This window comes from Lissotriton helveticus, chromosome 9 (assembly GCF_964261635.1).
Source record: "Lissotriton helveticus chromosome 9, aLisHel1.1, whole genome shotgun sequence".
In the NCBI taxonomy this organism is placed as follows: Eukaryota; Metazoa; Chordata; class Amphibia; order Caudata; family Salamandridae; genus Lissotriton; species Lissotriton helveticus.
Genome location: NC_136070.1, coordinates 883,358,082 through 883,384,264, shown reverse-complemented (window position 1 = coordinate 883,384,264; position 26,183 = coordinate 883,358,082). Strand labels below are relative to the sequence as shown.

The window sequence follows — 26,183 nt, the reverse complement described above, 5'->3', positions numbered from 1 at the left end:
GATATTTTGATAGAGTATAAGTCTGAAGTTGTCTGTAAAATCATTGGGAGTACCGTTGAATCCTAGCAACTGCACAAACATTCTAGGCATGGTTAACAGTTTCCAGAGGTTCTGGAAGCTGGGACACAGAGCACAGTTGTGGAGACAGTTGCTTCCGAGAGGACCTGTTCAAGGGTTGCCCTTATTATGTTAATGAAGTTCTTCTATCCAACAACGCTGTCTGCACCTCTTAAAAGTGGCGACAAGCATGGGATCTGTTTTCCAGAGGGCAGGCTGGATAGGAAGAACCTGATTCGGATTTTATGCTGATTGTGTGTCCCCTGTAGGGTTTGGGTGAGGGGCGCTAGGCCCTCATAATGCTAATGTGGATAATCAGACACGGACACCAGATTGTGGGTCGGGTAATGGGCCCTGAGCACGTGCGCTCATCCCCTTTTATTAGCCAGGGTCATCTGACCTATGACGCCTGGTGGTGGGTGGGTATTAGGTGTGCTGTTACAAAGGAACTGTGACATTAGACCGTGTCTTACGTTACTACATCCCCTAGACTACCAAGTGTCTAAATTGCCGATTGCTCGGAAGAGTACTGTGGTATGTTTATATTTTTTTTATTATATTATTATATCAGGTAAACAAGGCTCGTGGAGCCGAAACGTCTTTGACATACCCGCACTGAAATAAATTGAAGAAAAGGCTTCTGTGGTCCGTGTCCGTGAGTTTTTCTGGTGTGCCTTGGCTAGCTATCCTGGAGCGGGGCGAAACTGCGGAGTACCGAATATATATATATATATATTCACTGAAAAAACCATAGGTTATAGACCATATATAGTTAGGAATTAGCATTTACAAAACCTTGAAAATTCACTGAAAAAACCATAGGTTATAGACCATATATAGTTAGGAATTAGCATTTAAAAAACCTTATTTTACTCACACAAAACCATTGAAATTCCATATATAGTTAGTTGCACTAACTATATATCGCGCACCTGCAATCCACTGCTGATCATGTCACATATTACATCATTCATGACATGGTCAGTGACATCACTGATGACATCACTGATGACATCTCAAATGACATCACTGATGACATCACTGATGACATCTCATTTGACATCATTCTTGTGCTAATACGATAAACCTCTTTAGACTCTAATATAACCTTAGATACACTCAGTGTATACAGACACTCACACACTTCCACTCATCCATGGAGTTACTCACACACCCAGTCAGTCATGCAAAGAAACAATCTCATCTCCATTTCTTCAACTATACAGTTAAACACACCTTACTTATTGAAACATATACTAACACATATTTACTCTCTTATACAATCCCTGATACAAGTTCACAATGATCGATACAACCACTCACTCATTCGGTGGCTCTCATGCACAGTTATTTATATATGCCAACTCTCACATGTACTGTGTTTTACATATGTACTTACTATGACATGTAGCATTGAGATATCCATTCACTCATCAATACACTCATGCACACAGTCAACTGCCCATGTAGCTGTTTCCACATGCACTCTTGAACTCATACACCTAGTGAATAAACTGTTCACACATCTATGCATAGAGTCACACACCTTCCAGCCACCCCCACACAAACTCAATCTCCCATAGAAATACTTGGGCAAGCAATTAATAACACATATAGCCTCTCGTATAGCTAATGATCAACACATGCAGCAGTTTACAGAACAACAGACATAATGATGCACAAATTAAGACAGTTTAGTCACTAACCCATGCATTCAGTGAGACACATTTAATCACTCACTCATACAGTCAGTCACGCACCTACTAAATCCTTCATCCAGACACTTATACATCCACTCATTCTTCAATATGTAAGATATATTTTAACTTTACAGAAACATACAGTCACTGGATGTTGTCATCAGTGATGTCATCAGTGATGTCATTTGAGATGTCATCAGTGATGTCATCAGTGATGTCACTGACCATGTCATGAATGATGTAATATGTGACATGATCAGCAGTGGATTGCAGGTGCGCGATATATAGTTAGTGCAACTAACTATATATGGAATTTCAATGGTTTTGTGTGAGTAAAATAAGGTTTTTTAAATGCTAATTCCTAACTATATATGGTCTATAACCTATGGTTTTTTCAGTGAATTTTCAAGGTTTTGTAAATGCTAATTCCTAACTATATATGGTCTATAACCTATGGTTTTTTCAGTGAATTTCAATGGTTTTTTAATAGCAAATATCATAAGCTGTCGAATGTCAAGTACGTGGTAAGTGAAAACATTTTCGTGTTTATGCACACTGATCTGCTTTGAATGGTGCCCCCCCCCCTCATTTCTATTAGGAGTACTCTCTCTTTGCAGATAGTGAAAGGTAGTTAACGCAGGTCTTTGCCCCCATTGTAATCCGTCGTGCCTGCTTCTCTCTCCATTTGATTGATTGTTATCCAAGTATTTACTGTTTTAGAATTAGTTCTCTTTGGTTCATTCTCTATTTACAAACAAACACAGAGTCGCAATACTCTGTTCAGTCTTTGCAGATAACGAAAAATCGTGTAAAAAAAAAAGAAAAGGAATCGAGCAAAATCAGTAGGCCACTAATGGGATCTCTTTTTGACCTCGCTAAAATAGAAACATTAGGAACAACCCCTCATGACAAATACAAAACTAGTGAGATGAACTGAACTCCACACAATGATGGCTGCAAAACAACTCGGCTCCGCCACCCACCCCGCCCAAAATAACGATAAAGAACGGCTGCCATGATTGGTTGCAGAATGACCACGACGGAGCTACGAAATGGTGCTGCTCTCATGCTAACCCCAGCTTTAGTCTGAAACATCCAGAAACACTGTAGACTACCAATTCGATCAGTTCCGGTAGCGCCCCAATGTAACCCGGTAGAGAAGAACTAGCTCTCCCCTCTTTGACTGATGGTTCTTGTTGCCTGTCCCTTCTGTTGTCATTTAACAGAACTATTTAGCCTGCTGAAAGGGGTTGTGTTCCGACCGCTGGTTGGTGGAGACATTTTGACTATATTCTGTACCTGCGTTGTCGCGTAATGCGTCATATGACGCGCCGCGTTAGCGCATCCGGAAGTCATCCGGGGCGCGCAGCGCGTAACGTAAGCATAACAAGTCATGTGACTTGTTAATAAAACTTTTCATTGGTTCATTTTACTTTTCTTATTGTAATGATGAAAGGCTTGGTCATATGACCTAAAAATTACGCTTTTCATTACTTCCGAACATAATTTTTTCTTAAATATATGTTATAATGTTCCAGGCTAATGTACTTTCCCGGAAATTTTACAACTGTCCTGCAAGTAAAATATATTCTTTTTTCGAGAAAAAGAGCGTTTCTTCGTCCCATGACGGAGCCGTTGAGCAAAAGAGGGTCGACCTGCTGTCTTAGTCGCCGATACGCCTGAATATGAGATTCTTATCGATCACTTTATGTTGCAGGAATAGAAAACACAACAGCCCTTGACCATTTATCTTTACTGCGTTCCTTCGTATTATACCTTTTACCCTTCATGTAATTGGTCTGCTTTATTTCACTTGCCTTTTAATGATTCTAAAACAGTCACTATTATTAAAAACTTTACCAATGTATATACTACTACCATGTTTTCTTTTAAAAACCTTTATTGAGAAAATTTCATTATACAAATACGAGCCTATAACCACGTGGGCCTGCCACAGAGCAAACTGTAATCGTATATGATGAATAGACATTTACACTGTAGAGGAACGTAACGGGCGGGCCATTAGGTTGCAAGAACTAAGGTGTCTAACAGTTACGGAATCGGTGGACGTACATTTTATAATTAAAATACGACAGGGCCAGTTACAATAAAATTATCTAGATATACATTTGCGGGCAAGTACCATGGGTGACGTTAATTCGAACTTTCAACAGTACAGTAATCAATAACACATCAGAACTTAATATCAATAGGGATGTCGAAATATTCAATCAATTCTCGTCCCCGCCCGCCATGTGCTTCAAAACTGCATACGTATCTCGTGATTTCAAGGTTCTGCAACCAGTACACAACAAGGAGTTACGAGTCCCATTTATTCTGGCGCCATTTTGGGCGAGGACGGGCAGGTCCAGGATATAGTCAAAATGTCTCTACCAACCATCGACTATGATGATCTTCATATGCTGTATTTATTAGAGTAACACTCATCTGTCCACATGAAATTAATTTGCCACAATCTAAACATGTCATTTTAATCTTTCCAAAGTTCTTCTAAATATTTGGGACCGTTTCCCTTGCCTCTGAAGCTCTCAGTGCCACTTCTTTGATGAATGTACTAGCAGGTCAGGGGTTCTCCTCCAAATCTCTCTTTTATGCAGCACTATAATTAATTGGTGCCACCTCTCCATATGACGATGCATGGTATAGTTACCACAACTATATTTTTTTTCGGTTCCTCTGGAGAGTTCATCGTGGCAGATGAAGCGTGTAACGTACCGGGCATTTACCTTTTTTTGCATGTACAGGAAAGGAAAAAAAAATCGAGCGTCCGAGTTCTAAGGTGTCCCAGGGCCATTTTGGTGGACCAGGCCCAAATCCAAAGAACAGCCATCTCACAGGCTAATGGGGCGACCCACGCCGAGTTTCAGCATTGTAGGATGACCACACAAGTACAGCAACTTGCTAGACATCACCTCGGTGCCATCCGGATCTCGGCGCCCCACTGCAGATGAAGTGCCTCTCAACTATGAAACCACCACGGTGACATCCGGATCTTGGCGCGTTGTGCTGCCTTCGGCCTATTCGCACATCGGTCCGCTACTGACGCCATCTCACAGGCTAATGGGGCGACCCACGCCGAGTTTCAGCATTGTAGGATGACCACACCAGTACAGCAACTTGCTAGACATCACCTCGGTGCCATCCGGATCTCGGCGCCCCACTGCAGATGAAGTGCCTCTCAACTATGAAACCACCACGGTGACATCCGGATCTTGGCGCGTTGTGCTGCCTTCGGCCTATTCGCACATCGGTCCGCTACTGACGCCATCTCACAGGCTAATGGGGCGACCCACGCCGAGTTTCAGCATTGTAGGATGACCACACCAGTACAGCAACTTGCTAGACATCACCTCAGTGCCATCCGAATCTTGGCATCTCAACGCCTAGTGGTATCTTCCATACAAAAAATATTGTTACGCTGCCTTTGGCCCCATTCGCACATCAGTCCGCAACTTAGACACCACCTCGGTGCCATCCGGATCTTGGAATGTCAGCACCTTTTGGTGTCTTCTCGTCAGAAAATATTGTTGCGCTGCCTTTGGCCCCATTCGCACATCAGTCCGCTACTGACGCCATCTCACAGGCTAATGGGGCGCCCCACGCCGACTTTCAGCATTGTAGAATAACCACACCAGTACAGCAACTTGCTAGACATCACCTCGGTGCCATCCGGATCTCGGCGCCCCACTGCAGATGAAGTGCCTCTCAACTATGAAACCACCACGGTGACATCCGGATCTTGGCGCGTTGTGCTGCCTTCGGCCTATTCGCACATCGGTCCGCTACTGACGCCATCTCACAGGCTAATGGGGCGACCCACGCCGAGTTTCAGCATTGTAGGATGACCACACCAACTTGCTAGACATCACCTCAGTGCCATCCGAATCTTGGCATCTCAACGCCTAGTGGTATCTTCCATACAAAAAATATTGTTACGCTGCCTTTGGCCCCATTCGCACATCAGTCCGCAACTTAGACATCACCTCGGTGCCATCCGGATCTTGGCATCTCAGCGCCTTGTGGTGTCAGTCAGAAAATATTGTTGTGCTGCCTTCGGCCTATTCGCACATCGGTCCGCTACTGACGCCATCTCACAGGCCAACGGGGCGCCCCACGCCGACTTTCAGCATTGTAGGATGGCCACACCAGTGCGGCAACTTGCTACACACCACCTCGGTGCCATCCGGATCTTGGCATCTCAGCGCCTTGTGGTGTCTTCTACTCCGGAAATATAGTAGAAAATATTGTTGCGCTGCCTTTGGCCCCATTCACACATCAGTCCGCTACTGACACCATCTCACAGGCCAACGGGGCGCCCCACGCCGACTTTCAACATTGTAGGATGGCCACAGAAGTGCGACAACTTACTAGACACCACCTCGGTGCCATCCGGATCTTGGCGCGTTGTGCTGCCTTCGGCCTATTCGCACATCGGTCCGCTACTGACGCAAACTCACAGGCCAACGGGGCGCCCCACGCCGACTTTCAGCATTGTAGGATGGCCACACCAGTGCGGCAACTTGCTACACACCACCTCGGTGCCATCCGGATCTTGGCGCGTAGTGAAGCTGCAGCAGCTGCAAATAAGCTTCAGACAGTGTTAAAACCGCTGCTCAGAACTCTCAACTATGACACCACCTCGGTGCCATCCGGATCTTGGCGCGTTGTATTGCCTTCGGCCTATTCGCACATCGGTCCGCTACTGACGCCGCCTCACGTGCCAACGTATTTTCTCCGCATTTTATACCCTATGCCGCATAACAGGTCATGTGACTTGTTTATAAAACTTTTCATTGGTTCATTTTACTTTTGGTTTCCTAATGATGGAAGGCTTGATCATATGACCTAAAAACAACACTTTTCATTGGATGAAAACTTTTTTTTTCCCCCAAACGATGAAAGCCCCACCTTGTTTCTGGATGTTTCAGACTAAACTGGCGTCACCATGAGAGCACCACCATCTCGTAGCTCCGTCGTGGTCATTCCGCGAGCAATCATGGCAGCCGCTCCCCACCAGAAGCCTGCAGGAGTCGGGGCCCCCAAAACTTTTGATGAATTCTCAAGGCGGAGGGGACGCTTTCGAGAATGGGGTCCAAGACCTAGCAGACAAGCGTCCGATTTCCAAGGTGTCCCAGGGCCATTTCAGTGGACCACGCCCAAAAAGGAAAGAGCCTGCCGCCATTTTGAGAGTCCTGTGGCAGCCGCCTATCGCTGCACCGCAAGAGTGGGCGCAACTCAGCTGAATGGCGGATTTTGACACAGTGGACCAAAAGCGGACGGAATGGCAACTGAAACGGTAAAGGGGCGCCCCACTAAAACAGATGAGACTCCACCTGGAGAGGCCCGTTCACGCCGCCTCCCCCGGGGCGCTCCACGCCGTTATTCGGAGCAGCATTGTAGGATACCAAAACCAGTGCGGCAACTTACTGGACATCACCTTGGTGCCATCGTTCTGCTGCCTTGGAACTATTCGCACAACAGTTTGCTACTGATGACCCACCCCCCGCGACGCCCCACGCCGTTATTTGCTGGGTGGCAACTTACTAGACATCACTTTCGTGTCATCTAGATTTCGGCGCGTTCTGCTGCCTTGGAACTATTCGCACAACAGTTTGCTACTGATGACCCACCCCCCGCGACGCCCCACGCCGGAAATCTGGACGTTGTGCTGCGTTGGGACTATTCGCACAGCCGACCGCTACTTCGTTGTTTTTCTCTAAAAATGTTTATATGTTATTACTATTTTTGTTTTCTTGTATATATTTATAAATTATTAAAGTTTTATAATCTTACTACTTTGTCGGAGTGCTATATATTTTTAATGTGACACATAATTGTAAAAACTTTGATGTACAAAGAGTCATCCCTGGAATCTTCCGCTTCACGCTCGGTCCCCTCCCCAATCACAATACAGGATGGTTTTCAGATAATAGCAACGCTTCTGCTGTGACGGATCTCATCGAGTGTGGGCCTTGATCTACTATAACTCCTTTGAAGAGGGGTGATTCTTTACAGCTGTGGCCATAAACTACATCTGCAGGGCTAGCTGATAGCCTAGGACCGGCCTGGACAATCGGACACAGAGGAAAAGGAGTGTCAGAGGGTGCGGTAGTGAATAGGGCGAAAGGGAGGTGTCGGGCGGGCACAGGGTGTGATTCTCAGGGAAGAGCAGCGCAGATGGGGGGAGGTTTATTACCCATGCATAAGACAGAGAGCAGGGGTGACCACTGCCTGGGTGAGATGCTTGCGAGGGTGGGGAGCCATGCTAAGGATCGACAGCGTGCACAGAGTGGGTCTGGTCAAGGCATCTAAAATGGCTGCCGTGCACGACAAAAGTGTGGCATTTGAAAAAAGACAAGATGGCGCACACAATGTTTTTCAACAATTCCTGATTTCCTTCGAATCGAACGTTAACAGACGTTGGGGCATATTACCAAAGTTAAGCGATATTTATCCCTAACGATGCATTGCAAAGATTTTTTTACCGTCAGAAATTATCGCAGATAAACCTTGCTATTATCAAGGTTTATCGCAAATACGATAAAAAACGAGCGCAATGCATTAATATCGCTGAAAACTCCGCGATATTCATGCATTACCGAGCTAATGCTCTTAGCCATGTTATCCACCTCCCATTGGATAACATGGCTAAGAACTGCTCAGGGCAGCTGTTACTTTTTGGAGATATTCGCGCTTATCTCGAATATTTCCAAAAGTTGATAATAGGAGATAGCGATGTTAGCGACTGTTTCCAGTCGCTAACATCTTGGCATGCCCACTTTGCATGTCATTAGTGATAAATATCACTCACATGCAAAGTGGGACGCAAGATGGTCGCTATCTCCTACTAGCCGTCGCTAACTGGTGTTAGCAACACCTAGGTAATACAGATATAATTTTATCTCCGCGAAGCGGAGCGCTGTTACAGATATATATCTTGTTTTTGAACGTTAATTTCTCAAAATGCACTGAAGCACATATATTGAGACATAGCAAAGGCACATCGGGCTACCAGTCCCTAATATTTTACCAAGTTTCGTGCAAATCCATTCAGCCGTTCGATTATTATTATTATTTTTTTTTTTTGCCCCGCGGGGCCCTTTTAAAACCTCCACATCAAACCTAGGGGGTCAGCGAGGATCTACTATGCCCCCTTATGGTCATTTGCCCCTTCGCTTTGGCCTCCTCTTGTCTCTCGATCCTACCGAGAGACAAGATGGCGGCCGCTACGTACTGTTTGGAATGTTTACAGACACCGGAGAGCCAATCAGCTTCGCTTCGCAAAGCTCCGTAACGCGAAAAGTACGCGAAGCGGTGCGCTGTTACAGATATATATCTTTTTTTGAACGTTAATTTCTCAAAATCCACTGAAGCACATATATTGAGACCTAGCAAAGGCACATCGGGCTACCAGTCCCTACAATTTTGCCAAGTTTCGTGCAAATCCATTCAGCCGTTCGATTATTATTATTATTATTTTTTTTTGCCCCGCGGGGCCCTTTTAAAACCTCCACATCAAACCTAGGGGGTCAGCGAGGATCTACTATGCCCCCTTATAGTTATTTCCCCCTTTGTTTTGACCTCCTCTTGTCTCTCGATCCTACCGAGAGACAAGATGGCGGCCGCTACGGACTGTTTGGAATGTTGACAGACGCCGGAGAACCAATCAGCTTCGCTTCACAAAGCTCCGTTGCGCGAAAAGTCCGCGAACCAGTGCGCTGCCTGGTCCGCGCTTACAGATATATATCTTTTTTTAAACGTTAATTTCTCAAAATCCACTGGAGCACATATATTGAGACCTACAAAAGGCACATCGGGCTACCAGTCCCTACAATTTTGCCAAGTTTCGTGCAAATCCATTCAGCCGTTCGGGCTAAAAGTGAGGCCAACCGCCCTATGGAAAACTCAATGTTAAAAACACGTTTTGGGACCCCCCTTTTTTCTCGGCCCCCACTGGACGAACCCCCCCCAAATTTTCAAGGGCTGCTCAGAAACAAAATGTGCCATTTTCCTGAAAATTTCAGCCAATTCCGTCCACAAACGCCAAAGTTATTAGACATAGAATTTTCAAAAAACCCATAGAGAAAAAATCCTAACTATATATACCTACTGGCGACCGCCAGTAGGTAATATATAATATAAATATATACATATATTATATATATGGTATCTCCCATAAACCCATGCAGAGTGTAACACCACCACCCTTTTTCTTAACTAACCCTGGGGAACCAGCAATCCAATGGAAAAAGTGGAAAAAAGTTTTTCTGAATTATGCTACTGTGTGTGGCCCAAATCTTGGGCTAGAAAGGAAGGTAGCATTATTGGCGTATTAAATAGGAGCAGAGGGGGAAGAAGTCTTAGATCACCTCCCAGAACTAGGGGCACAGGAAGCAAGAGGTCTTAATGAACTGGAAGTAAGCTTCAAGAAATTAGACTTGCACTATCTCCCTAAGACTAGCACCATAATGAAGAGGTACCATTTCGGAAAAAGAGTACAGAAGGAAGGGGAATCTATTGAGGATTTTGTGTCTGATCTAAGAAAACTAGCTGCAACATGCAAGTTTGGTGGCGCAAGTGAGGAGAGGATCAGGGACCAGTTTGTGTTAGCTTGTAGGATGGAGCGGGTACGTGAGGAGTTGTGGCTGAAGGATGACCCACCCCTGAGGGAGGTCTTAATAGTGGCCAAACAAGTAGAACACATGTTGCAGTGTGTCAGTGAAATCAAACAGGACAGTGGCTAGAAAAGAAGCGAAGACAAACCCAAAGTAAGCGAGGTAGTGGCTGAAAGCGAGGCTGTGTCTGTGATCAAGGGGCAGAAAATAGTAGGTAAAGAACAGAAAGAGAACAAAGTGGGATGGTCATTCAGGGGTACCTGTTGTAGATGTGGTAGGCAAGGGCACATGGCCAATGACAAAGAGTGCCCTGCCCTTAAGTTCACGTGCAACAAGTGCGGAAAGAAAGGTCACTTCAGGAAGTACTGCAAAAGTGGACAGGGGTTCAGTAGACAGAGCAAAGACAGGACAAACACAGTATGCGATGAAATTGTTGTGCGTGTAAGTGAAGGTCAGATCTGCAGTCCCAAAGACACTATATGTGATGAAATAGTTGTGCAGTTTGGTGAGGGTCAGGTCTGTGCGTGTTTCGCTGCAAGGAACTGAATTTATTGGGACACAAGGTGACAGCTGAAGGAATCCGTCCGAAAGCGGAGCTCCAGAACACCATTGTAGATTTGGTGCCCCCGAAGAGCAAGGATGAAATCAAGTCCTTTCTGGGAATGCTAGAGTTCTACAGCAAATTTATACGGAACCTTGCAGGAAGGACGTATGCCATCAGGCTATTGTTGAAAAAGGACACGGTGTTCAACTGGAGTCAGGAGTGTCAGAGAGAGTTTGAGGACGTGAAGAATGCACTTGCAGAAGCACCCAGCCTAAAGTCGTACATACCCAATCGTGCGACAGTAGTCACCACCGACGCAAGCGCAAAAGGGCTAGGGGCGGTCCTCACTCAAGTAAGCAAAGACGGAGAAGAAACGATAGCCTTTGCCTCAAGATCCCTACTGAAGTCAGAGAGCAATTACTCTGTGATTGAAAAAGAAGCCTTGGCAGTGTTCTGGGCATTGGGCAAATTCAGGGATTTCTTGTGGGGCACAAAGTTCATTCTTCTTACTGACCACAAGCCATTGGTCGAAGTCTTCAGCAAGAAGGGCCTGGACGCAATCTCCAGCAGGATTAGGCGTTGGGTTGTTGGCCTCCAGGAATACACATTCTGTGTTGAGTACGTCCCTGGAACACGTAATTTTGCAGCAGACTGTTTGTCGAGGTTAGTGAAAGAAGATGAGGTGGACAGAGCACATGAAAATGTGGATGATGAAATAGAAGACCATCAAATGGAAAATGTGTGCGCTATCCAGAGAGCAATAGGTGAAGAAACATGGAAAGGTGCACTAAAGAAAGATGAAGTCTTGGATGAGGTGTGCAAAAGAGTAAAAGGCAGATGGAAACATGAAGATAAACGAGATGATGCGCTGCGGCCATTCTGGATTGTCAAAGATGAGCTGTCCGTAGTCAACGAATGTCTGTTCAGGGGAACGAGGATGGTACCTCTTGTGACTGTGAGAGAAAATCTGGTAGAGATGGCTCACGATGGCCACATGGGCATCACCAAGACCAAACAAAGATTGAGAGAAGACTATTGGTGGCCGAGCATGGACCTTGCCATCGAAAGGAAAGTAAGAGACTGTATTCCGTGTAGCATCAGCGATAAAGTACTGAGACAACTGACGCCCCCAATGGTGTGCAGGCCACCACCATCAGGACCCTGGGAAGAGTTGGCGTTGGACATTGTTGGCCCATTGGCGGGAGAAGTACGCACTCCGTACATTCTGGTGCTCATGGATCTGTACTCCAGGTGGCCGGAAGTTAAGTTGGTGAATGAAAACACAACAAAGGTTGTCATTGAGTTCCTTCAAGGTTTGTTCATGAGGGAAGGATTACCCAGCAGTCTACTCACGGACAATGGGGTGCAACTGTGTTCGAAAGAGATGGAAGACTTCCTCGAAGAGAGGGGAATCACACACAAGCGGTGTGCCTTGTATCACCCTGAGACCAATGGCATGGTTGAGCGCTTTAACAAGACCCTCAAGGAGAGCATTCAGTTAGCCAAGACCAGCGGCATGAATTGGAAGGAAGAAGTATGGAGGCGGTTAGAAGCGTACTGGTTCACCCCACACCAAACGACGGGAGTCACCCCTTTCGAGTTGCTCCGAGCAAGAATATCCAACACCAAACTATCGCCAGGTTGGATGGGGTGGCACAACGGATGGTCGGATCACTCCAAAGAAGCGAAGGGGTTAGTGAGACAGGAAAAGGCCATGGTTGAGAGGAAAGAAAGGTTCAACAGACTCCACTCTACATAGGAGGCTGGGCTCAAAGTAGGGGACGACATTAAGATCAGGACACCTACTGGCAGGGCAAGTTGGTCAGGATACAGTAGGCCCACCAAGATCACAAAATTGTTCAGGAATGCTGTCAAGACCCAGGAAGGAAAGATCTGGAACCTAGGAAGAGTAGTGAGATATCACCCCCCCGGGCAGGACTCCTGTAGAGAAAGTGAGGGTGAAGGCAATTCCGAGGGGAGCATGGGTCCCTCTCCCAGAGAACGGTGGCCGGTCCCTGACCCGGGTGAAAGGACTAGTCGGAGAATGACCAGACCACCCAGACATTTGGAACAGTATGTGATGATGTAATTTTTCTGTTGTACCATTGGTTCTGATGTTTAACCCTATTCTTCATTCCGCAGGGAAGGGGGATGTGTTGTATCTCCCACCCTTATTCCCCCCCCCGCAGCTCCGCATGTAATGGAGCTGCTCGCGGTGACATCACTTAGAATGTCACCGCGACCAGCGTTCCAAGGCGAGCGCCAGGGGACAGAGTGAAGCTGCCACCTGTTGTGGCCAGTGCTGTGGCTGGGGTCGCTGTTATTCCCCTCAGATTTGAACCACAATAAACACCCACTTGACCTCCAGACTTCCTGTGTCTGCCTTTATGATTGACACTACAAGTACACAACAAAGAAAAGTGACAGAGGTTAGTCCAGCTGTTTTGTGCAGCGAGGAGAAGCAATGATTAAATTAAGCGACTGATTATATGGCTGATCCTGGAAGTCATGGAAAGTCATTGCAGTTACTGAGCAACAACCGGTGATTTGAGTGAGCATCCCTGGTGAGTTAAACTGAGGGTGTGAGTATACCAGACATCAGTCGTTGAAGGGCTTAACTGATTAAGCAGCCTTGTGTTGTTGTGTACCAGCCTGAATGCGTAACAGGCGCTGAGGGTCAATGGCCTGCGAGTTGTTAGCATCAAAGGTCTGCAAGTTGTTGGCAGTAACGGTCGGCAAATTGTTAACATTTAAAAAAAAGCTTACTGGCAAGCCGTGGCATGTTGTGTCTATGCCGGCAGGCTCTGGCATGTTCCTGATTCCTCCATTCTGGTTCTGTACGTGACATGCCAGCAGGCTCTGATGTGTTTCTGATTCCTCCATTCTGGTTCTGTGCGCGACGCGCACTACGAGGACAACGTCAGGATTAAGCTTGTTGAGTGGCCAGAGGGGTGATGTCACAGTGAGATGACGAATCATCACGCTTTCACTATTCCCTGGTGAGTCAGTAGAACTATATATTTCTGTATCAAGAACTTTTGCATCAACATGTAGATTTAGAGGCTTACAGGAGGAGATTATTAGGGATCAATTTATAAACAGGACAAATAATATTGAAATTCAAGAGAGGTTGTTGGACATGAAGGATCAGTCTCTACAGAAAACTATAGAAATAGCTAGATGCATAGAAAACACTTCTAGATATGACCAAGCGAAGAAGAAATCTGATGCTGCCAAGGTTTGTTTTGTAGAAACAAAATCCTTCTAAAAAAAGAGAAAATAGCATGAAAACGAACTTGCCTAAACACAACCGAGTTTGTTACAGGTGTGGCAGCATAAGACACACTGCAGAGCAGAGTCTGATAAATGTGTTGCCATCATGGAAAAAATGCTATACATACAAAAAGATAGGCCATTTTGCATGCATGTGTAAAGCTGGTTCTTCATTTTCTGATAAATGGAAGCATTCTGTACATGTAATAAGAGAATGTTATGAGGATGAGAATTCTGCTGATGAAGGAAAAATCGAAGTAATGGTTATTTTCGATTAATTGAATTCCCCTGACATTGAGCCAGTGGGGTACTGTGGTGTCAATTATTATTATGTTTCTTCAAGTGTATTTTATCACACAAGGGTAAATAAACAATCAGCAAGGTGTATGTAGTAGTGAAAGGTAGAGCATTCCTAGGCTGGTGTGAACAGAAAATGCTAGGCATCACGCTAGACCCTAACCATCCTCAGCAAGTTTTAGTCATTGAAGATGCAGAAAAGACCAGATGGAGTGGTACATTTCTGAAATTATTTGGAGTGGAATTAGGGTGTTTAGAAAAATTTGAACATTGAATAGTGCTTAAACCAACAATGCCCCATGCGTACACAAGCCCACGAATGTACCAATTACCCTGAGAGAAAAATTGAAGAAGGAGTTACAAAGGTTGTGTGAAGCACAGGTTATTGAACTGATAGAATCACCGGAATGGCGCATTGGCGCAATGGTTGGAAAAATTGGCTGGTGACCAGGAAAAAATGGAATAAGTTAAATACAATAAGGAGGAGATACCTGACCGTCACAATATGTCTATTGCAGCTAGTAGCACCAAATTACCTAATCCTCATGACATGTCTGTTGCAGCTAGTAGCACCAAACGTGTCAGGCAAGTCCAAAATGGCACAAGGATTATTTATGTCATTAACATTTTACAATCATATTGGCTTTGGAGATATGTGATGTGTCAGGACAGTTCCATGGCATATTTATTAACGTTTGCATTCGATGTATATAGTATAATTTTTTTGCTTTATGTAGCATATAATGTCAATTTCATTCAATGTTTAATTTTGTTTTTTTTTGTTATTTTAAGGAAGATGGGTTGTATCCTAGCAACTGCACATACATTCTAGGCATGGTTATCAGTTTCCAGAGGTTTTGGAAGCTGGGACACAGAGCACAGATGTGGGGACAGTTGCTGCTGAGAGGACCTGTCCAGGGGTTATCCTTATTATCTTAATAAACTTCTTCTTTCCAACATTACTGTCTGCTCCTCTTAAAAAGTACTATTTCATTATGGCTCTAACACTGTTTCTTCATCACCCAACGGAATGACAAGAAGATTAAGTACAAGTGACAATATTTGGTACAGAGGAGGAAAAGAGGCAAGTCTTTTAGAACAGAATGGTAGAGCTTTCCTTAGAAATGGAATAGTTGATATGGCACATGATCTTAAAAATCATTTGGGGTGCACATACAAAAATAAAAAAAACTGTAGTGGGAGTGGGAAATCAGGAGCAAACCTGCAAGGTACAAAAATAATTCTGACCACAATGATACGAATTGTCGCATTGGTTGTTGATTGATTTCTTTCACAGGCCTAGGTAACGATAGTATCTATAGTAAATTTGCAAGGAATTGAGAGCAGGGCTATATCTGTAGTTCTTCCAAAATGTGACAGAAAAGGAAGAATTTCACTCAGTACTCTAGGGTAGTAAAAGAAAATAAAGGACAGAATCTGAAACTTGCAAGAAAGTGGATCTTCAAAACAAAAACCAAGAATTTCAGCCAAATAGACCTTGGGGAGCAACCACGCTCCTTAGTTCACAAAGTGTTTTTTTCAGAACGGCATGCCCCCTCAGACAATTCAAACTTGTGTCTTGTCAGAAGCAGGTTTAAGTCACTTGCTTTTAATCTATTCATAGACTGCCAATAACAAATTGGGAGGTTGAGAAAAAAGGTTCTCGCACACTCAGTTGTAGTGCCTTTTGTTGGCTTGCAAATAAAATTGTCAGCTCAGGGGCAAGATAAGATGAGCAAGCAAATGAAAACACCTAAGAAATGTGAAGGTCCAGGACTCATTAGAGGACAGAGGGTATAGTTTGCTTACTATTGGTCAAAAATTATTGAGACTGTGGCCAAACCTTCTATGTGAGATCACAGTGTTTGGGCTGATTAAGCGGGAAAGTATTGGTGGTAGTATCAAATTTGACTCATAAGTCACTGAGTTACTTTTTTGAACCTACACTATTCATTAATCCGGACCAGTTAGCCAAGAACAAATAAAAAACTGTTATTTATCACTTTCTGAAATATTGGAATCAACCAATAGTATCCATGGATCTAACTGGATGCAAGCATTCATGAAACACCACAATTACTGCTCAGAGAATAACGATGAGCCAAAGACATTAAACATTCTTCGAACTTAGCATTCCGATCAATTACATTTATATTTGACTCCTATCTCAAAGGTGCTAGCTGGTTGTGCTATGCCCGATTTGCCAAACTTTTAATTATTTTCCATGTAAAACCAGTGACCAGATGTCTGTCTCCTGAGGTGAAAATAGACTGCCTGTTCAAAACAGACTTAGGGAGCAAGTAAATAAATAATATTTTTCAATAGCTAATTCAGCACAGGGATCTTCGGCTGTGTGATTTTGGAGAGAAAGGTAGTAGCATGGATATTGGCTGGTGCTCCTCAGCTGCATCAGGATCAACCTGACATTAGTCTTATGTGTGTAGGCACATATCTGGCCCTGCACCAACTAATTCTCCATCCAAAATCCACATTTGGCTGTGACCCCAGTGCACTGAGTAGAGTCACAGACTGTACCTGTTTTTGGGAGATACTCTTTGAAGCCCAACTCAAGGTGTCAGAAGGTGCAGAAGTAATTTCTAAGGACAGAAAGCCCTCACCCACCTGTGGTTGTGGGCTTCATTATACGGTCCCCTTCTACACACATGACAAGTTTATGTACCTGAGTAGGATCCAATGTATATAGAACACTGCTCATGGAGGTTAAAAGTTTATAAGCAGATGTGGGTTACCGCAGATTAGACTGCATAAAATGACCTAATGGTACATATAAATGAAATAAGCAAGCGAATATTACAGCTGACTTAAATAACGGTGATCTGCATCAGCTAGGAAAAACACTGAGACGTTTACAAGGGAAGTGACGAAGCGCAGTGTAAACCATCGTGGCTTAACACAGCGCTCCGCTACTTTGGAAATGCCAGGCTGGAGCAAATTTACAACAATACGGTGCAGCCCTGTGTTTCCCCCTGCTCTGGCTATAATTACAGCTGCCTAGTGCTAATGCAGGCACCCTTGCACCATAGTGTCAAGTTGCCAGCATTGTGGGAATGTTTGTTTATATGCAGGAAAGTGTTCAATCTTGCACATGAACAATCTTATCTGGTGATTTGAAACTTCTATTTGTGCTGCTTCGGCCTACACTGCGGTCAAGTTGGGCACACATTTGGGACTGAGTCTTGATTTCTCAATGGCAGAGTACATATCATTGTACGCAAGGAGAGGAGTAAGAGGAAAATGTGGTTCAGACCGGAGGAAAAAAGGATAACACATTTGAATCTTAGTTTTGATGTATTTATGGCAGAGTTCATATCCCTGTACAGGCCTTATCGCAGACTGCATCCCCTTTCAGCTCTGGTGCCACTAACTCTGTGCCCCAAAATTCATGGGCACTCTCTGGTTGAACTTTGGTGGCATCTGAGTCTATCACCTGGGGATTGTCTTCATCATAATGTAGCTAACACTGACTTGGTGGTAAAAATGAGTCTGTAGCATTCATCTCCTCCATATTGCATGTTTCTGCTTGGTTCTGCCCTCTGCATCATGCCCTGGGAGAACACCTTCCACTGTCCCCCGACACACTCTGCGACATTCTCCTTGAACATCGACGAGGACCCGCTCAGCTCTCGTGACCCTACCTCAGTGCACCGCAAGTCACCGTCCCATGGCTGTGTGCCTGTGCCCACCACAGTGCATCTGGGGCAACTAACTCTGTGCAGCTCTAGTCATGGACCCTTGGTGTTTGAACTTTGAACTTCTGATTTTCTCATCACTGTTGTAGTTGTTGACAGCACCACCACCACCTGAGGAGGGGATTACACTCACCCCATACCCATCCAGCACAGGTGTCACTGGACATGTGAGCCAGGAAATAAAAGGGGCCGGGCGCACATACCCATAGCCAATCCCACCAATTATCTAAGTGAGTCTGTGTGGTCATTCTGTGTGCATAGGGCCCCAGGCCCTACCACATTACATTGTGCTGTGTACAGCGGACGCAACCATCTCAACTCTGGTAGTGGGGTAGACCTGGGACATGTAGCTGTGTTGTTCATCACCCGGGGCTCTGGGAGTGGTTAGGTTTTGGCCTTGCCAAGGAAGTAACTAATCTGTGTGTCTCTGTTGCAGTGTCAGCGCCACCCATCCCGCAATGGACAATGTTGCAATGTAGCATGTCCCCGGATTGCGGGCTCAGCCAAAGGGGCAAATGAGGGAGCGCAAGCCTGCTCGGGTCTGGAAACATTCATGCCATTTGTTGTGTGTGTCGCTATTACTGCAGGATAAGCCAAAGGTCTACCCTCAACCGCATCGCGAGTTCAGCCAGCCATGAACTCTACAACTGTGTCCGCTCTATCCTTACCATTGGCCTACACACATGGGGCCACCCACCTTCCACGCTGATAGAGTGTGGGGGTTTAACCTGCTCATAATTTTACCTTACTCATCTGGGCTCATAACATTCACACGTTGAACAGATAAAACCCCACACTACAACAATTACTACTCTACCAAGTTTATATATTTACTCAGGTCCTATACCATTGACTTACCAATCCTTGTCACTGGTACCTAGGGACCTATTGGATCAAGGGAGTTAGTAAGAGATTAAGTAACAAAATAACATTTCCTGATTAAATGACCACAGACTCGGAAAAGTTGTAACCTTTTATCTATATCAATTCTTAAATGCAGTAGTCCATATACAATTTATCAATGACCTATCAATTAGAGAAATGATTAAGAAAATGAGAATATGCAAAGCAGTTGTGAAACTTAATTTTGGCATTAAAACAGAGGAAGGGAAGAGAGAAGGGAAACATACAATAACATACCCACATTTAATATTTACCTAGAATGAAGTGGAGATCAACCCTGGCCATGGGCTGGGACAAAGGACAGAACCCAGGAATGCAGGTAGCCAGCAGGAAGGAACAGGTTCAGATCAGAATCAGGACAGGTGTGGGCCAAATTGGATCAGGACAGGACAGGACCCACAGCTAAAGGGACGAACGCCTGCATTGGTCCCTCTCTGCAGCTAACAGTCGAACCCCGATTCAATCAATCAATCAATCATGCCATTTGTATAGCGCACTACTCACCGGGAGGGTCTCAAGGCACTTGGGGGGAGGGGTATGCTACTGCTCGAACAGCCAGGTCTTGAGTTGTTTCCTGAAGGCGAGATGGTCCTGGGTCAGCCGAAGGTGGATGGGGAGGGAGTTCCAAGTCTTGGCAGCCAGGTAAGAGAAGGATCTTCCTCCGGCGGTGGCTCTTCGGATGCATGGTACGGCTGCGAGGGCGAGGCTGGTGGACCGTAGCTGGCGGGTGGGCGTGTAGAAGGTCAGGCGGTCGTTGAGGTACTTGGGGCCCAGGTCGTGGAGAGACTTGTGTGCGTGGGTGAGGAGCCAGAACGTGATCCTCTTGTCTACGGGGAGCCAGTGCAGGTTCCTCAGGTGGCTGGAGATGTGGCTGCGTCGGGGGACATCCAGGATGAGTCGGGCGAAGGCGTTCTGGATGCGCTAGAGTCTTTTCTGTAGCTTGGCTGTGGTTCCGGCGTAGAGGGCGTTTCCGTAGTCCAGTCGGCTGGTGACGAGTGCCTGGGTGACAGTCTTCCTGGTCTCGGTCGGGATCCAGCGGAAGATCTTGCGAAGCATACGCAGGGTGTTGAAGCACGATGAGGAGACGGCGTTGACTTGTCTGGTCATCGAGAGGGAGGGGTCCAGGATGAAGCCCAGGTTGCGTGCGAGGTCGGTTGGCTTGGGTGCGGTGCCCAGGGCTGGGGCCCACCAGGAGTCGTCCCAGGCGGAGGGCGAAGATCCCAGGATGAGGACTTCCGTCTTGTCCGAGTTCAGTTTCAGGCGGCTGTCCTTCATCCACTCGGCGACGTCTTTCATCCCTTCGTGTAGGCAGGTTCTGGTGGTGTCGGGGTCTCTGGTGAGGGAGAGGATCAGCTGGGTGTCGTCGGCGTAAGAGATGATGTTGAGGTTGTGCTGGCGTGCGATGGCTGCGAGAGGTTTCATGTAGATGTTGAAGAGGGTGGGGCTGAGTGAAGATCCTTGCGGGACGCCGCAGATGACTTTGGTGGCCTCGGAGCGAAACGGGGGGAGGCGGACTCTTTGTGTTCTTCCGGCGAGGAACGAGATGATCCACTCCAGTGCCTTCTCTTGGATACCGATGTTGCTGATGCGCTGGACTATGGTGCGGTGGCAGACCGTGTCGAACGCAGCAGAGAGGTCCAGTAGGATGAGGGCCACTGTTTCCCCCTTGTCGAGCAGGGTCCGGTTGTCGTCGGTGGCTGCGATGAGGGCGGTCTCGGTGCTGTGGTTGGCTCTGAAGCCGGACTGCGAGGGGTCGAGGGATCCGTTCGTCTCGAGGAAGGCGGTCAGCTATCTGTTGACGATCTTCTCGATGACTTTAGCAGGAAAAGGGAGGAGCGAGATGGGGCGGAAGTTTTTGAGATCGGTGGGGTCCGCTGTAGGTTTCTTCAGGAGGGCGCTGATCTCGGCGTGCTTCCAGCTCTCCGGGAAGGTGGCGGTGTTGAAGGAGGCGTTGATGATGTTCCGGAGTTGGGGTGCGATGGTGGAGTCGGCCTTGTTGAAGACGTGGTGTGGGCAGGGGTCGGTCGGTGATCCGGAGTGGATGGTGTTCATCGTGCGGGCTGTGTCTTCGGTGGTCACCATGGTCCAGGTGCGAAGGGTGGTGGTGGGGGACGTTGGTTCGACGGTTGGGTGCGTGGGTGGGGCGCCGAAGCCTTTGTGGATGTCAGCGATCTTGCGGTGGAAGAACGAGGCGAGGGAGTCGCAGAGGTCTTGTGACGGAGTGATGTCGTTGGTGCCGGTGCTGGGGTTGGAGAACTCCTTGACGATAGTGAAGAGCTCTTTGCTGTCGTGGGCGTTGTTGTCTAGTCGTTCCTTCAGGGATTTCTTCTTGGTGGTGCGGATGAGCTGGTGGTGCTTGCGGGTAGCGTGTTTGAGGGCGGTCATGTTGTCGGTGGTCCGGTCGAGGAGCCAAGCTTTCTCGAGGGTGCGGCAGGTCTTCTTGGAGTCCTTGAGGTCGTCGGTGAACCAGGATGCCTTCTTGCTTCTGGGTCTGCTGGGAGGGTTCTTTAGTGGCGCGAGGTCGTCGGCGCAGGCGGTCAGCCACTGTGTGAAGTTGCGGGCTGCTTCGTTGGGGTCCGTTGTGTTGGCGGGTGGGCTCTGGCTGAGGGAGGTGGTGAGCTGGTCTGCGGTGATCTTGCTCCAATTCCTGTGAGGTACCTGTTGCAGGTGGTGGTGGGTCGTGGATCTTTTGAAGCTGAAGTGGACAGCAAATCCTCTGACAGAGTGCTTTGCCAGCACCCAGCTTCCCGAACCCCGATTGGGTTATCGAATCTTCTGACTGAGTGCTTCGCCAGCAGCTCTGCTCCCTAATTCCTATTGAGTGCGTTGGGTCAGTGACAGGTCAGCTATTCGGACAAGTCGGACAATTTCTCTAGCTAAGCCTACTCTAGTTATACTGTTTTCCAGGGCAGTGTACCACCCCCCAATGTTGCAAGTCTAAGGATCCCCAATTTTGATTGGACAAGATGATGGGACTATGTCATCAACCCACACTAAAATTAAACTTTTCATATTTAATATTCAATTCTCGTTCCCGCCCATCAATTTTATTTTCCCAAGCATGTTTATTCCACCCAAAAATGAATGTTCCAACATAAAATACATTGTTAACAATTGATCTTCCGTTTGGGGTCATCGGGTTATACTCCCAAGCTCATCTTCTGGCAAAACTGTCATTGGCACTGGTTCAATGCCATGGCTTTGGAGTCTTCAGAATTTCAGTTCATGCGCAGTGTGGGTTTTCAAAATGGAGTCTATAGAGCTTTCCCCGTATCATACTCGATACATGTAATAAATAGAAGAGAAACAGTTTGAGAACACAGAATAAATTAATACACTGTATACCTTTTATCTCTACTCTATTCCCATTACTTTATATTTAACTATTGCGTTAGGGTTAAGCAAAACGGACAGCTAGGCAAAAGCAGCAGTGCAAGCTTCATGCATGCTGTAACACAAAGCAGCTCTCTTAGTTATAGTGCGCAGAAGCGAAAGTTTCCCTCCAAGTCGAGAAAGAAGTCAGGTCACGTGAGTATGACAGACGCATGCGCAGTAGGAAATCCCGCATAGCAGCAGCCATCTTAGTGCGAGCGGATTATAGTTAGTAAAGCACATAGACAAGCATCCCCTAGAAACAAATCATGTCATGTAATGCAAATATTAATACACAAAACATGTTAATTAGTACATTACCATTATGTCGAGAGGACTGAATACAAGCAAGTCGCGTTACGTGCAAATCCTTGCCCCATCAACGCAAAACATCACAGTGTTGTTGTCAAGCTTGTGGACATGTGCAGACAGGCATGACAATGGTGTGCCAGCCAGCTATGCCTCTACATCTGTGTCCGCCCTATCCTTACCATAGACCTACACATACGTGGCCGCCCACCTTCAACACACAACATCACAGTGCCGTTGTCAGGCTTGTGGACATCCGCAGACAGGCATGACAATGGTGTGCCGTAGGAGTGCAAGTGATGCAACGGCGCTGCACATACTAGTAAATAGGCTCGGGGGAGGAGCAGTAGTGAGGCTACGTAATACACATTGATGCCGCTCCTTTGCTACAAGCTGTACATGTCAAACAGGAATCACTAAGTCACACATATCACACACCAATGAACCATTGAGCCTGCCAAAGCATCAAGCGGAACCAACTATTGACTCATGTCTCTCTGCACTATCACAGGTGATCAAGGATATGCAATCTGCCCTTGGATGATGACACCCCTCCAAGCCCTGAACACGCAGACCCAGAGGCAGTACAATGCGGCCCACAAACTCACCAGGGGCATCGTGGAATGCACATTTGGTGTGTTGAAGTCACATTTCAGGTGCCTGGACATCACAGGTGGAAGGCTCCTGTACAGCCCAGACATCGTGTGAAAGATGATCGGTGCATGTTGTGTGTTGCACAACATATGTGTACGCACCAATGCCCCATGGATACAAGTGCCAGATGTACACCACTGTATGGTCAGTTACTTCTGTTAGCACAGCAGAAACTACTTCCCACAATGTTGTGGCCTTCGGGCTGCTCCAAAACATATGCACCATGTCAACTCCTGTTTGCTGACATCTAGGATAAGAAGAGGTGGACCCAAACATTTGATGAAGAGTTGCTGGGGTGAGATGGGCCCTATTGATGATATTATGTTGAAAACATGGAACTTTTCATTTCATGACAACCGTATGGGATATACAAGAGGTTTCTCATTCTTTTGGAGTTACTTCTCTTCCTAGATACCTCTCCCAGCATCTATTGGCTGCAGCTGGTATGCCATGTGTGGTGTATGCTAAAGCACGGACCAGCCATGTTATGAGTCTATGACCACTACCTATTATGTACAGCTTAGATACCAGAGGGTGTTGGGCAGGCTCAGTGTCTGTGATGTCCCAAATCCTCTGTAATGTAGCCAACTTACTGATATAAGCTAGAAAATTAACTGCTGGATGTTCACGCTCTTCTTGCAGTTGATCAAGGGGTAGAAGCGCCCCATCATGGAAACAATGTTCCCAGTGCATCTACTCACGCTGCCATCCAGGCCTCATGAATTCCTCATTTTTACTAGCGCCCATGACTCCCTTGCTATGCCACTGAGCAGCTCACTACGAGATAAATATTTCCTTACTGTCTTAAGATGGCATAGTCTGCACACTTTTGTATATCTATTCAGTTGGTTGTTTCAAAGTATGCAGCCAAACATTCTTGAAGAAATAACGTCTTGGCTTAACCCAACTCTTTAATGTCCCAGCACACTGACAGAGACATTACCTCCTCCTGTTTGCCATGGTTCTTGAACTTTTCCTTCTCTGCTCTCAGGAGGAGAACAAGCAGCGGCTTCTACTATAGATAAATGCGGGACTACGGACACCAGAAGGCAATGGGCCGCAAAGGGGCGGGACTATTTTGCCTCATTAGCCTTCAGCCTGCTACCTCTCCCTGAAAGCCCACACGTGAGCAAGGGCGCGTGAGCGCCAGAAACCTGTTGGGATTGTCGTGGCTGAAAACTAGCAACATCCACTAGTTTGTTTAAGCTGTACTGCCTGACGGATTGAAAATAAAGACACGCTTTGTGAGGTACTCCAACGGTGTGCTCATTTCATTTGGAATATATATATAAATATATATATATATGCCGGGACCTTATGGTTGGTGCGGTCTGGGGAGATGAGGGGGTGCCTGCCATGTGTATTCCAAGGTGAAATTGGCCAGTTAAAACTTTTCTCACCCCCGTGATTGTGCCAGTTCAGCCCACAGCATTCTGGGACTTGTAGTATCGACGCACTGGGCGTCCTATACTATCCAATTAACTTTCAGCCATTAAGATCTAGTGCTGTCCGGGGGGCGGAGCCTACTTTCACCCAGCAGGAGGAGAAGCGGTATTTATACCGGTGAACATTTGCCCGTGACCTGCTGTAACCATCTGGCGCTGACGAGGCTAAACATCATGCCGAAATGCATCCGCCTTGATTTTGGTTTGGCATTAAATGTACCTCCCATGTCTCCCCGCCTGTGGCCTCTTCTTCCTGTCCTTGGAGGAGTTCTTTTGATATATATATATATATATATATATATATTAAGCTCTGCTGTCCGCCATTAATCCCTTTCACTCGTGGCTGGGTGCTCCGAGCGCGGTGGCGGACACAGCGCGGATTTTCAATCCAAAGCTCACTCGCATCCACAACAGAGGCAAAGCACTCACAGGAACGGTAAACCTAGATTTTATTCGGTTTACAAATGCATATAAAGGCTTGCTGCCTTTTTCAATAGTGATGGGCGCCGAGTTAATGCTGGTTTTTAAAGAGTGTAACATGTAGTCAACATAGACATAGGACACCCAGATAACTTCGCCAGAATGTCAGCCATTGTTAAACGTAAGAAATAACATGTAAATACCATGCTACATCTATGTGGTCAGACACTGCACATAATATTGCACTGTTAAAAATTCACAAAACATAAAGCCCTGGATGGGCTTTTAAATGGGTTACACAATACCAGAGAAAATAAAATACAAAATCATATCCTGCTTCAGCCCATGTACTGTAAAGACAAACATAAACAATGGCAAATACAACGCATTCATGAAGGGCATGATGGAGAGCAATCTAGGGGAACATTACAGATGTACGGACATCTCCTCACCACTATTCAGACCCCCTGGTCTTTTGGTCTGATTCTCATTGATGTGCCGTGACTCTAATCTGCGTAATTGTTGCAGTCTGTTCCCTCCCCTAACATCCTGTGATACCTGGTCCATACAGAAAAAGCGCAAAAGATCTCTATTGCTGTTATGGAAAATCTCAAAGTGCGGAGCCACAGAATATGTGGGGTCTTTGTTTTGTATGGTTCTGAGATGTTCCAAAATTCTAATTTTTGTGGGGTGGGTTGTACTTCCTATGTAGCGTAGATCACACGGGCACACCAAACAATATACAGTGTGGCTCGTGTTGCAATTCATCAGACTCTTAATTTTGGTTGGTTTCTCCACGCCAGGTATCTAATAGTGTAACACCTTATGGCTGTTCTTACAAGCCTTGCATTTGAGGCATGGAT

General features: G+C 46.2%; 1 protein-coding gene across 1 annotated transcript in view; it reads left to right on the top strand.

The window, feature by feature from the left end:
• LOC144781952 (cytochrome P450 2A13-like) overlaps nt 1-26,183 on the top strand; it is an 820,837-nt gene that overhangs the window by 309,552 nt on the left and 485,102 nt on the right. The window lies entirely within an intron of this gene.